Source organism: Equus asinus, chromosome 11 (genome assembly GCF_041296235.1).
Source record: "Equus asinus isolate D_3611 breed Donkey chromosome 11, EquAss-T2T_v2, whole genome shotgun sequence".
NCBI lineage: Eukaryota > Metazoa > Chordata > Mammalia > Perissodactyla > Equidae > Equus > Equus asinus.
The window spans coordinates 80,570,067-80,585,063 of record NC_091800.1 but is presented as its reverse complement, the minus strand read 5'-3'; the positions used below and the strand labels follow the sequence as shown (position 1 = coordinate 80,585,063).

At 39.1% G+C, this 14,997-nt stretch overlaps 1 protein-coding gene across 4 annotated transcripts in view; it reads right to left on the bottom strand.

Moving 5' to 3' along the window:
* Nucleotides 1-14,997, bottom strand: part of MYO16 (myosin XVI) — a 599,178-nt gene that overhangs the window by 188,120 nt on the left and 396,061 nt on the right. The gene's annotated exons all lie outside the window — the stretch shown is intronic.

Sequence of the window (14,997 nt, the reverse complement as noted above, 5' to 3'; positions counted from 1 at the left end):
GCGTCACTGCCCATTTGAAGTAAAAACATGCAAATAGTTATGTCAGAGTCTGGTGACAAACTCTGAAAGTAAGGAGAAAAGTATTCTTTTAATGGTTTGATTCAAACACAAATAGATTAACAAAAATACATTGATTTATAAGTTTAAAATGGAACACTACATGGGTGATTTAATATCTGCTTCTCTGAAACAGTCCTTGTGTCTGTCTCCTTTGACTACACTTGCTTTCTCTGACGGAGTTTGCACTGACCTGTTAGTGGTTCTCACCAGCTAACGCTTGTATCTTGTTAGGTTACACAAGCAGTGAACCAAGCAATTTCTTCATCACACTTAAGTACAAGTCAATCACGATTAAGCCACGTGTGTTCTTTGATAGATCAAATTGAGCTGCATCAAAAATCATATTATAATCTCCCTACAGGAATTCTTATAAATAAAGAAGAATAAAGACCATGAAACTTGGATGTGAAGTTGCAGACGTCAATCTAAGTACTATTTCTTTTTTCAGTGTAAGCTATCACTCTTGGAATTTGCCAGTCTTGGATGGTCAAGTCACAGATGTTGGAACCCTCACAGTGAGTGAAGAAAGGAAAAAGAAACCCTGGTTTGTGACAGCAGCCCTGACAACCTGGGTTCTGTGGGGATGTGCAGGCAGCAGGGGGAGTGTGCATGAGGCTAATTCTTGTAAAGAAAGCCCCAGATGATTCCAGAATGCTGGTCACCAGGAGGGTACACAACCCTCCCTTTCACATCATTGGTCTAGATCATCAGCAGGATGACTACTATGCCCATTTTCTGCCAATGGGTCTGATAGTCCATCATCATTATGGTGTTTATGGTTTCAAAACCACTGTGCTTGTTGATGAAGGCATTTTTGTTGTTCTTGTTTCTTCTCTACTCAATCTGTCCAAACTGCAGAACCACATTGGCAACCAACTCCATTTTTGTACCTGCATTTTGTTTGCATAATCATAATATTTTAGGGTCTGCCATATGTCACTTAAATGACCATTTTTTTTCTTCCAAAAAGGTAGAGCAATGATTCTATGATATCCTGTCTCTAAGATTCTTTGTTGTAGACGGTACAAATACGAGCTTCATAAGTAGGCGGGAGAGTATTTTAAAAGCCTTTAATGTAAACTTCACATGGCAAAGAACATAAAGCAGGGAGGCAAAGGCAGACTCAGTCAGTGGATGTCTCTGGGTAATTGATGGAGTGTTTTAGAAGAAAAAATAAAGTTAGCATTGTAGCTCACCCTGTGTGCCCAAATAAACTCTACGTGGATTAGAAAGTTAAACGTTAGAATGAGAAACTATAAAAATGTACAAGAAAACAAATGTGGCCATTTTTTCTGCTTTCAGTTCTGGGAAAAATTTTTTTAGAAAATTTAAAAGTATGATTACCCAAATACAAAATTCTTCTGGAGAATAAACAGCACAAATAAAATTAAATTCTGTTAGAGGTAAGTATTATTTTAAGCTGCATTGCCTCTTGATTTCCATAGATTTTTTTCAACCTGTTGTTGAAAAACCTGTATGTTCAGTAAGACACCATCTTCCATTCACCCACGCTTCCTGCCCTCCTGCTGTCTTTATAATGTGCACAGAGATGTTGGGAATGATGCTATCTTTATAATGTGCGCAGAGATGTTGGGAATGATGCTTACTCGCCGGTAACGATGGTGCTGAGGTTTAGGATGATTGGCTGCTTTGTTTTGGGGGGTGTATGTGTGCGCGTATTTTCCATGGAATGAGCTACATTGTTTCTCTTTTGGAGCTTTAGTGATGAAGTTTGCCAGGTTTTTGAGTTGTTCAGTCTTGGGTAGGAATCCTGGTTCAAAGAATTTTTAGTTGGATAACTTTGGGCAAGTTACTTAAATTTTCTGAGCTACAGTTTCATCATCTATAAAACTGAGATAATAAATAATGTTTGTCCACCTAGATGCTTGTTACAATTAGAGATGATGTCCATAAAGTTCTAGGATAACAGCCGGTATACACTGGTATACATACACATACATAGCTGGTATACATAACCAGTCACTGGAAGTTGCTTTCTTGAAAAAATCGTTGTTTAAGCTTGCTATAGAAATGAAGAGGGTAGCTAATAGAAGAAATATAAATACCTAGTAGGCATATTAAAAATGTCAACGTCATTAAAATTGCAAGAGAAATAAAATTTTAAAAATTAGGGAGAGAAAAATATTTCCTACACTTTTGTTGGGAGTTTAAATTGGTAGATCTTTCTTAAAAAGCAATTTGGTTATGTGGCTTAAAGCTCTGAAATGTCCATATCACTTGAACCAGTACTTCCAAGTTTAAGAATCTGTACTAACGATGATCAGAAATGCCATTAAAGACTCATGAACAAGGACACTCATTGCTGTCTTAATTACAGTAACAACAACAAAAGAAATAACAAATAGCCTACAGTAAAGACAATTAATTAAATTGCATGCATCCTATGATGGATTAATTTAGTGAAACTGCCAAGTTAACAGAAAGCACTATACAAGTTCTGTATAAAGAATAACCCCATGATATATCCAGAAGACCTACAAAGGAGTACAGTCAGCCTGAGAAGAGGAATAGAGATGGTTTTGTTTACTTCTTTTTATTGCTTTGCATTTTCTAAGGTCTCTATAGTGAAACACAATTATTTTTATAACCAGTAAATATTCAATTGATGTTTCTAAAGACACTATGAAACCATGAGAAATGTCCTTGAACAACAATAAGCTAAAAACTAAAGCTGGAAACAAAATTTATACCTTTTATATCCTTATAGTAACTTATTGTATAATTTCAACCATGCTAAAAATGAATCCATGTCACAGAAAAAGTACAGCACGTGTTAACAGTAGATCTCCTAAATGGTAGACCAAGAGGTGATTTCTTAATTTTTTAAATGTTCTATAATACTCTTTATGATTAACTTCTCCTTAAAAGATGTATGATTAAGCACGTGTTGGGCATATTGTGAGTTAGAGGAAAGGACAAAGATAACTTTCAGGGCAGAGAGAAGAAAGTGGAGCCCAGCAGAGAGGGTGGGGCAGGTGTCTGGTCTTCCAGGAACAGAAGGTCAGCAGAGACCTCAGGAGGCAGGAGAAGAAAAGCAGAGGTGCTTCCGGAAGGCCACGTGCTGTTCACAAGTATGCACGCTTCCTGCCAACTTATACCAGAATCTCCCTCTAGCCTCTCATCTCCGACTCCCCTGCCTGAATCCCACCCAGCTGGCCTTGGTGGCAGTGGCCCTATAATAACAGCACTCAATGCTGGTAAAAGTCAGGAAGAAGGGCAAGAGCTCTCAGTGACATGATGTCACCACATAAGTCCTTCCCCTTTTCATAAGGATGGTGACTTCGTGTTGACAAGCTAAGGGTGGAGGCTGAGGCTGCCCAGGCATTTGTGGTGAGCAAATGTGTTAAAGATTCTGGTTCAGACTGGGGAAAGTAAATTATTAATTAGTAATTTAGAGTAGCATAAATCTGGTTGAAAGAGCACTCTTTTTAAATGATTTTTTTTCATATTTTATAGATACTGGTTTCCAAACTATATTTGGCTACAAAACAAAAATGCTATTAAAAAAAAAGATAGGAAGGAAGGAAAGACCATTGTCAGGAGAAAAACTAAATTCAGGTTTAATGCATTTTAAGGATTACTTTTGCAACTACTGACAGACATAACGTGTTTATTTTCAAAAATCTCTTTCGTCATTTATGATGGAATGAAATATGTGTCTGTTATTGCAATAGCAACCTTGGCAAGAGGGTTATAAGAATTTGTAGCCAGCAAAATGCCCACACTGTGTAGCAGTCAGCATCACTGTCATTTCTCCTATTGATGTCTCCACTCACATCACACAGGCATTTAACTCAACATCCAATTTCCAGCAAGGAGGAGCAGACAGAGGTCATCTGATCAACAGGGATTCAAGCCTATAGGTAAAATTAACATATTAATGAGATGGTCTGTTTTAGTTCAAATTCTGCCTTAGAATTCTCCTGAGGGCTTTCCTGATGGTTAACAAAACTGTCTAACTTGCACTATTTTATTAGTAAAATACGACACCTTTCACACTAGACAAAATATTAAATGCCAAGGCATCTGTCTGCTTTTGATTTTGCCTTCCATGCCTGTGGGTGTGGGAAGGGGAAACATCCCAACTAAAATGTCTACCCTAGAGCTTGGATGAACTAATTTTATTTGGGCAGAGAGGTCTAGTGGCATCTAGAAGTCAGGTTCTGTCCTCAGTCATCCCTAGGCAAGGAGATTAGCTAGATGGTCACCTAAGTATTTAGTCAGTTTAGGAAATAGCTGAATCCTGCTTGGCACAAAACCCTTAGACTGAGCCAGAGTTGAGTCAGCCCCTCCAGTGGATCAGTGACCGGTAGGAACCCAGACAGGATAAGAATGAAATATAAAAGCATTCCAGACTCAAGCAGTCTGGCTGTCCAGACACACTGCCCTGGGGATCAGATGGACTTCCACAGAGGTCAGCAGGGCAAAGTCCCTGGAGAGGTTGGGCTGTGCTACATCATTCACCAACTCTACTGCCAATATGCCGTAGAACTCGGTTAAAATAAGTTCTGTTGTTGATTGCACGGTGCACCTTTTGTGGAGCCTAACTCTGCCCATCCCAAAGCTTACCTGAATTTCACAGGGTTTTCTCTAGTCTGTGAGATGAACTAGGGATGGAGAGGTGTGACTCCAGGATTGCATACTTTTGGGAGTTTCTCCCTTTCATTATTTGACCAAGCAAAGTACCTGAGGCTTATCATTTTCTGTCAACATGTCAGAAACTGGGGAAAGAGTTTGCAGTTGCTGGCAAGGTGCGCTAGAAGCTGGGTGGTGGGAGGGGCTGGTGGTTGCCAAAGCAGCCGCTGCCTCCTTCCATCCTCGCGACATCAGGCATCCTGACTTCGTTCCTAAATGCGGTCCTGGTAGCACTTCTCCACTGGAAATATAAGTTAGGAAGTGAAAAACTGGAGACCCTTGAGGTGAAAATTGGACTTAATTAGCCTGGATATTCAAGAAAATCCTGGGATTAGGGTGAAACCTAGAGCTAAAATTTTACCGAGTACTGTGTACCAAGCGCTGTTAGAAGCATTTAAAATGCCTTCCTTCATTTAGCCTTAAGAACTACCTAAGAGATAAGTACAATAATCACCCCCATTGTACAGAGGAGAATATTGAGACAGAGGACTGCGATGTTTTAAGTTGCCCAAGGGCACACATTGGCATTAGATGGACGCAGGATTTGAACCCAGGCCGTTTGACACTAGCCCCTGTGTCTGTAAGTCCTATGAGGTCCCGCATAAAGCTGCTTCCAATTATTCGTCCTTTAAACAAGTCTAATTCTGAACTGCAGAGAAACCAGGAAGGGAAGTCTCCCCAGGAGTAATAAGACCATAAATAACACAAGATCCCTTAAACCCTTCTTATCAGTGAAAGCTACAACCTACAGCTGAAAAGCATTAATACTCAGTACTTTTAATAAACATATGTCCTCAGTCATTATGAGCTAAATTTACAATAGTGATATATATGCATGTATTGTTACCAAAAGCATCTTTAGAAACAAGAATCAACATACCACACAATTTACATTTTTTAAAACTATTAGTTTATATGAACTCTTACATTCCTAGTCTAAAACAGCCCTCATTTTAGAACAATAGCACTATTTAAGTAAATTATGACATCACTGCTCCTTCAAGTATTCTGTGGTTATTAAAAGTGATGGTTATGAAGAATGTATACAAACACAGATAAATAGTTATCACAATAAAGGAGGCAGATACAAAACTGCATGCATTGGATGTGGAGCAACTGGAACCCTCATACATTGCTGCTTGCAGTTTAAATGGGAAGTTTAGAACATGATTTGGCTTCATCTGTTAAAGCCTATCATGACTGCTGAGTGACTAAGAAATTCCACTCCTGGTACATTCCATGCACCCAGGGAAATGAGGGCGTGGGTCCACTAAAAGAAACGCACGGGGGGCTGCCTGGTGGCACAGTGGTTTAAGTTCACATGCTCCACTTCAGCAGCCCGGGGTTCGTGGGTTTGGATCCCAGGCACCGACCCACACATTGTTCATCAAGCCATGCTGTGGCGGTGTCCCACATGCAAAATAGAGGAAGACTGGCACAAATGTTAGCTCAGTGACAATCTTCCTCAAGCAAAAAGAGGAAGATTGGCAACAGATGTTAGCTCAAAGCCAATCTTTCTCAACAACAACAACAGCAACAACAACAACAACAAAAAGACACATACAGAATATTCATGGCTGCTTTATTTATGTAGTCAAAAACTGGAGACAACCCAGTGCCCATCAGCATCAAACAACTAACTAACTAGTGGTCTGTCTATACATGTTGTTACAAGGGAACACCACTCAGGAATAGAATAATAATGAATTCCTGCTGCACTCAACATTCTAGATGCATCTCACATACACAGCATTGAGCAAAAGAAGCCAGACATAAAAACAGTGCATGAAGGAAGCTTCCCAGAGTGCTGGATTGATTCTATACCTCAATCTATGTGGACGTTATGTGGTCCTGTTGCACGTGTAAACTCCATTGACCTGTATCCAGAATATGTGCTTGTCAGCTGTTACACCTCAATAAAACAGTACAAAAAACGTATGCTCACTAGGATCATGACTATGCATAGGGATGGAGAGATTATTAGCTGAATATTTGTTAAATGAGAAGCCCTCAAATGCATGTTTACCTCGCTACTGCTGAGTCTAACATGATGTTTGAGTAGTGACCTTTCTTACAGTTCACGCTGGCTAGTACAAGAGGCTCAAGCCCCAGTTATTAACATAAAGGCATCAGTAGGAAAGACAACGATACACAAGATGTTTGAGCCGTCCAGAGGTTAAAGAAGAGATGGAAATACATTCTTCAAGCAGTTGAATATCATTAGAGCAGTACTTATCCCATTATTGTTTTCATTTATGTTTGAGATTTATATCTATCCTCTTCCCATGTCTGCTGACTCTTTTGGCAACTTCCTACTGCTCTTTGAAAGCAGAGTTGCATTTCCTGGGAATGCCTTCAGACCAGCTACTTTAGTCCCTCCAACAAAAGTACAGAGAAGTAAGTTCTCACGTTCAACCAGTTATCTGGATAGCTGAGTCAGAGAGAAACTAGAAGGAGGCTCCTCACTGTTGACGTGTGTCAGTACGAGGAGGGGTGATGGATTTCCTTCAGAGCACACGGCAACTGAAGCACACCAGGCCTCAAAGCTTTTTGAAAAAGCAAAATAAAACAACAAAATAAAATCAACTCAGCTGTAGGTTACTTGTGGTTTACCCTGCTGTCTAAAGTCAGTGACCAACTATATCATTCTATATGCCGTACAATAAGTAGTATTATATCTACCTGCCTCTAAACTAGGATCCTGTATCCTTGCATTTGGACTACCTTTTATAAATCGGCAACTGTCAAAATTGAAACCTATATGAAAATGCAAGAATTCTGTAGCTTATTTGTCTTTCAAGGAAATGTTTATTTCAGTCTTGTATCAAGAAGATGCCCCTCCTTTCCTTTTCGTCCGTGACAGTTGGTAGATGATTGTGAGACAAAGTGCAGCATCAGGATTCAGGACTTGCATCAGGCTGATTCAGTGTGTTTGGGAGACCCATGCCCTAAAAGGATCCATGCACACCAAACAGAGGACAGCCTTGAGAGGAGAGTGAACTCGGAAGGTGTATTTGCATTTCATGTTTGGCTTTTGACAAGCCTGAGGTTCAAAGGGAAAATGGTGAGTCATGGCATATGGCCAGGGACAGTCAGGGAATTCTCAGGACAAAATGTAGGGAAACTCAGAAGGTGGGAAACCCTATTAGGAGGGTGTGGCTCGGAAGGCAGAGTAAAGGCAGGATCCCAACAGGGTTGGATAATCCAGGTAGGTCAGATGGGCCTAGTTTTCAGGATGCCATCAAAGCACTTCTCCCGCAATTTTCTGTGATATTCAAAGAAGAGACTTTTTTTATGATTACTAATTAGGAGAAATGGAGTCTCTCCTAAGTGGGAACGCCCTATGTGAATGGGTGGACAAGTGCTAGCAGGCACATGCTACTTTGCAAAGAAAGCCCGCCATGGCAAATGCTTGTGGATGGTGACAACACACTCAGAAGTCTAGACTCTCTGTGGAGTACCAGCCCTTCTGTGGAGTTTGGACTTGTTAGGGTAGAGCCAATGGAAGAGGTGAGCTAACCTAGGTCAAGGTTATGAGGATTTACAGGTGTTATCTGATCTGCAGGCTTTAAAATTCACCTCTTAATAGTGGTACTACCAATTCTCCTAAGACTCAAGGATCCATTTAATTTGACGCATTTTAGCATAATCTGTGTTGGAGAGGACCAATTCAGAGATCACCCATTATGGCATAGAGTAGTGAGGTTGCATTTGCAGAGGGAGAATTTCCATGGTGAAGACGTGGAGTTGCCAGCTGAGCCTTAAGAACAGGTCATTCAACTTAGTGGCTATTTAAGGGAATTCCTGAATCAATCACCTCTTCCTGGTGGGGAAAACTTGCGTGGGCTGATTAATCCTGTTTTGCCTTTTCTTGATGTTAGATCGGTGCAGGAAGAATGCCATCGGCAGTTGTGTCAGCTGTTGACAATGAAAGAGATGAAAGACTCGAAAGAACTGCCTTGCAAATTGAAGAAGTCTATGGATAGTTCCTCCCTATTTCAGTCTGTCAAGTAAAAGGTATAGTGGAGGTTCACTACTTCCTTCAGCCTGTCAACAGTTAGAGTGTAAGAAATGGTGCCCATCCCCAAGCAGCTTTCAGTCTATTTGGGAAACTCCGAGCTTTAGTAACTGTGAATTACTTGCACACTAAGCCTGGCAGGAGATCCCCAGTCCACCAAGGCAGGCAGCTTCAGGCTCCAGCGCTCCTTCAGCTTTTTATACTGGCTACTGAACAGTTTCCCCAGCGTGTCCTCAGTTCTATGCTCAACTAGACCTGGATGCTCTTATCTTTAGTTCAAAGCTTCTCAGCACATTGTGCTTTGTGCCTCTCCAAGACAATGCACAGTCCTTTCTTGACCATAGGAAGCCCCTTTATTGAAAGTTTTTATTTGTTTTCTGAACTTCTTGGACTAATCCACAGAACATGCTCTCTAAAGCACTGTCCTATTGTAAAATATCTTATTCCTTCCGCGGTTCTGATGCAAGATTCAGATGGAGAAATGTATTGGAGGAAAGGAGGAAGAGGAGGAGGGAGAGAGAGGGAGAGAAAGGAGAGAAAATCAATAGTATATTTGGCATTTGTTTCTGGAAAAAGGATATTGACATTTCTCTGCATGGCATCTTTATTCTACACCTCAAAACAATTTAGAAAATTACAATTTACCTTTATTGTTCTGATTTCATCTTTGGCCTTGAGATGCACATAATTTTCACTAAAAATCCAAATATTACTGGCAGTCTGGAGGAGCATATCAATGAAAAAGGGTTTTTTTTTAATTGTCAAAACAAAAATCAAAGAACATGTGACATTAAATAATTGTGACTTCAGCCACCCCAATCAGAAAACTGGGTTCTGGGGTAAACTACCAATTGGTCCAATTTTTCCAACAGAATATATTTTAAGAACACCAGATATTTGGGTATGGCTGAGGTTTTCCAATGTACCCTGACTAAGGATGATTGACTCTGACGTCTCGAAGCCAAAACCAAGCCAGAGAGACACGTGAGCCAGGCCTCCTTTTGTAGGAAAATTGAAATAAGATTATCACAATTTTAGAGATTGAGAAAATTAAAATTCACAAGACATAAATGTCTTACTAAAGATTTCATTAATGATAAGTGTAGGCTCAGAACAGGAAACCAGATCTGTTTTTTTTTGTTTTGATGAGGAAGACCGGCCCTGAGCTAACATCTGTTGCCAATCTTCCCCTTTTTGCTTGAGGGAGATTGTAACTGAGATAAAATCTGTGCCAATCTTCCTCTATTTTATGTGGGATGCCACCACAGCAGGGCTTGAGGAGCGGTGTGAGGTCCACACCGGGGATCCGAACCTGTGAACCAGGGCCACTGAAGTGGAGTGCACAAACTCAACCACTATGCCACTGGGCCAGCCCCAGGAATCCAGATCTCCTGCTTCCTATTAACCTTTTAAAAAATTAAAACCGGGCCGGCCCCGCGGCTGAGTAGTTAAGCTCACGAGCTCCACTTTGGCGGCCCAGGGTCTCACCAGTTCGGATCCTGGGTGGGGACACGGCAACTGCTCTTCACATTCTGAGGGGGCGTCTCACATGCCACAACTGGAAGGACCCACAACTACGGGCACACAGCTATGCATCTGGGGGTTTTGGGGAGAAGAAGGAAAAATAAAATTAAAAAAAAATTAAAACCAAACTAAAAGACAAAATTACTAAATACATAAATTAACTACCACGTACTTGACCTTACTGTACATACACGAAAATGAAATCCACACAGCATTTGAACCCACTAGCCAGAGACTACAGGAGAAAGTGCTGTTCCACTTTTCACTTATCATGCTTTCCTCTTTTTCCAGATTTATTGAGATATAATTGATATACAACTTTGTGTCCGTTTCAGGTGTACAACATGAGGGCTTGATACACGTATACATTACAAAATTATCAGGCTTTTCTTAATAGAGTTCCTTTTCTCCCTTCACAGGAATTCTGTTCGAACCCAAACCCCATTTTTATGAGATTCTGACTATTTAGGATTGTAAAGAGCACTTCTGGATATCTTTGCAATTTAATAGGAAGCTTAGAAAAACATAAATCTTTATTACCAAAAAGTGAGAGAATTTACTGCCCAGAAGATGATAGAGCAGAGAGTTTGAAAACACCGGGAACAGGGAATAATCTCAGAATCTCTCCAATCACCTGTGAAATGGGAAGCTGTCTTTCTAACAATCGCCTTCACTTGTAGGTACTCACAGTTCGTGGTTCAAAGCAGCAGCAATGAAAATTACATTAATTAGATGGTGACTTGCAGCAAGTGGCTGTTGCTGGATAACCAACCACCCAAAACTCAGTGACTAAAAATAGTAAGCAGTTATTATGGTTCACAAGTCCTCTTGTGGGCTTGAGTAGCCTGGCTGGGGGCTGGCAGGCCTGAGATGACCTCACCCAAATGCCTTGGGGTTGGCTGGCTATTGGCTGGCTAACAGTGTCTCTCACCTTCCACAGGTGAGCCTGGGCTTACAAAAGTGGTGATGAGAGGAACCTGAGAAAGCAGATTCGTGCAAGGCCTTGGAATTGGCACATCATCATTTTTGCTGTGTTCTCTTGGTTAAGCAAGTCACCAGGACATCTCAAATTCAAAGGGAGAGGAAACAGACAACTTCTTGATAAGAGAAGTGTCAAAGTCGTATTGTGCAAGGCACGGATTCAGAGAAGAATAAATGATTGGGACCACTTTTGTAATCTACCAATGCCTCTCCTCTTGAGAGTGGCTTTTAAGTAACCTGTTTATTAGCTCATTCACCTTTTCAGTGAACATGCACTGAGCACCTCGTTTTGCAAAGCACTGTGCCGGATGCTGAAGACCCAGATATGAAGGAACAGAGAACAGTCTTGTCCTCAGGAACATGTCCATAGATTGAAATAAAGAAATCACATATATTTTAAAAGGTTAATTTTTAAAATTTAGCTTTAAAACTATGCTTTTTTATCACACTTCCAACAGTTTCAATGTGGGAGGCATTTTCTGAAATACTCAGGTTTTAAGTCTGGCATATTGGAGTTCATACTCCAAGTCCATCACTTCCTGGCTCTGCGACTTGGGCCACTTGCTTAACCTCTCTGAATTCCAGTTTCTTTATCTGAAAAAGATAACACCTGCCTCTTGGCTAAGGTCAATATTAACTGCAATGATCCGCAGCTGAAAGCCCCGCTCCTTTCTAGGTGATATCCAGTAAATGAAACCACAACAACGGCCCCTCACCACGTAATCACCTCGGCAAACGGACAGAAGCCGGGCTTGGAAAATGCCTTTTGAATAAGACAGCACGGGAAGAGAGAAAAGTGAAAAGCAAGGAGCTGAAAAAAACTAAAAATGTCCCTCAGTTGAAAAGCACATCCTCCTCAACTAGAAAATTGTACGGGAAAAAGGCAAACAGAATTTAAATTGTGGTTCTGACATTTCCCTCCTGGTGTTTTCTTCACCAGAAGCAGGGTCACCCAGACCCGGAATGGGACACTCTGCTCTCATTTCTGAACGATACTGCAGCATTATTTTTTCTGGCAGAACTGCCACTATGCTCCAATGACAGGCACAGAGGAGCGTAATAAATACAGATTTGGTTAACTCTATTGAGCAGGACAGGTTATCAGGAGGTTGAAAAGAGGCCAAACGCATTTCCCCAGTTAGAAATGAAACAAGAGAGTGGGCATGGCCAGCAGCGCAATGAATTTTATCCTTTGTATAAAATACACAAGCTTTAGCCTCTGCATTCTTGGCTCAAGAAAGAGCTGGATAAGTAGAATGCTAGAAGGTTCTTATTAGCCGTATAAATCATTGACTTTCTTACACATTTTATGGAATCTAATTGGCTTTCAAATAATATTTGCAAATCACATAATAGTCATTATCAAAAAGGAAAAACAACTACTGTTTGATTCTAAAAAGTCATTTTCTCATAGATCTGACAAATCTCTTTCTTCTTCCATCTCCTGAAAATACGTACTTAAGGGAAAAGTATACAGTTCTTTATTGGTCCAATAAGCTACACCATTCCTGAAACAATGTATCACATTATCAGATTAATATTTAAATTTAGCCACTATTGTGTGAATAATATACGGTAATTTTTATAATAAGAGTGGTAAATTTTTCTTTATTGAAGTTACGATAGTTTGCAACATTGTGAAATTTCAGTTGTAAATTATTATTGGTCAGTCATTTTATAGGTGGCCCCTTCATCCTTTGTGCCCACTCCCCACGCCCCTGCCCCCTGTAACCACTAAGCTCTTCTCTTTGTTCATGTGTGTGTTTATCTTCCACATATGAGTGGAATTATATAGAGTTTGTCTTTCTCTATCTGGCTTATTTCACTTAACATAATAAGGAGTGGTAAATTTTTAACCATTATTTTGTATTTATTGTGGGGCAATTTAAAATTATTTTTGAGTATTATAACGTACACGATGCCTTGGTAAAACTCTAAGATTTTTTATTCCTCTGGATCCTTGTATTTGAAATAAAAATAGATCTCACAAAATAATGAAAAACAAATGTACAATTACAGAGAAAAGGTTCTTAGCTCTTTAGGAAATTATTATACATATGGGTGTTTTGGTAAAGAAATGGAGCAGAAGGAGAATTATTTAGAAAGCAGGTTTTGTCTCAGATATTTTGCTAAATTGTGTAGTTTGGGTTGTCATGGCAATAAGCACCGTCATTTCAATAAGCCTATGCAGAAATAGAAGTCACTCATACCAAATTCATAAGAATCAAAGAAATCTCATTATTTAATGGGAAAAAAAACTCCCCACTTTAGATGAAGGAGGGAAAAACATGGTGTGTCAAATTTATTTTTCTGACAAACTGCTTGTTATTTTATCTCTGAAACAACATAAAGACAAAATATTTAGAACTAAATAACAAAGGAACTTGCTACATATAAAGCATCTGGGATGCACTAAGAAGGACTCAGGAGACACGTTACAGACTCAAGGTCAACAAAATCACCAGAAAATATGAAACAAACATTCCACTCAGAAAGTCACAAAAAAACAAAAAAGAAAAGAAAAATTCAAAGAAAGTCAAAATAGGGATATAGCAAAACTGCAGAAATCAGTAAAATAAATAACATAAACGTGATAAATGACAACAAAACAAAAAAATTGATTTTTGAAGATTAAATAATTCTCACAGGCAAGTTTCAAGGAAGACTTATCAATGACATTGGGGCAGAGGCATGAATAAACAACACCAGGAATGAAGAGTTGTCAATCTACAGCTGCAAGAGACTTTGAAGGATTAGAAAACAAAGCTGTGATTTAGTTGGTGAATACATTTAAAATCTTAAAGTGGACAATTTTCTGGAAAATATAAATGACAAAAAAGAAGCAAAATAATCTGATTAGACCTATAAACTTTAAAATAATTAGTATACCCAAGTCAGTCTTCCCTCCACCTCCCCAAAAGATTTTAGGGTTTTCACCAGACATTCAAGGCACACATCATCATCATTATCATAAATAATTTTAGAGAGAAGAAAACAGAGAAAGCTATTCAGTTTACTCTTTAACATAAACTTGATAGCAAAGGATTGTATAAGAAGAAAAAAAATAAAATCTCATCTCACTAATGAAAATAAATGCAAACATCCTAAATAAAGACTAGAAAATTGAATCTAGTACATCATAACCAAATAGAGTTTGCACTATAAATGAATAATTATTCGATATTAAAAAATATACATCAATACAATTTGCCACATGCGTAAAGAAAAGGAGATGATTGCCACAATAATCCTTACCTATTAAGGTAAAGGAAAAACACTGGATAAAACTTAGCAGCCATCCATGATTGAAAATACTTAGTAAAGATTATGTACCGGAACTCTAAGTAAGCAGATTACTTACTGGCAAATATTTACAGGTAGTACATTAGTTTGGAAACAAGACTAGAATATCCACTATCCCAATTATATCAGCAGTGCTAGCCAATGCAATAAAATAAGAAGAAGAAATGAGATATGATACGACAAAGAGAAAAAAGACAATTATGGTTATTTACATTACAAAACAGTAAGATATTCCACAGGAAAATTATTAGAACTAATAAGAAAAGTCAGCAGGGTTTCTAGATACAAGATCAAGATATGAAATTCAACACTGAGTGTCCCAATAAACAAATTAAAATGTAACAGGAAAATATCACTCATCAGAACAACAAAAAGCACAAAGCATGTAGAAAAAAAATCAAGTAAAAACATGCAATAAATTGATTAAAAATATAAACATTATTTAAGGAATAAAA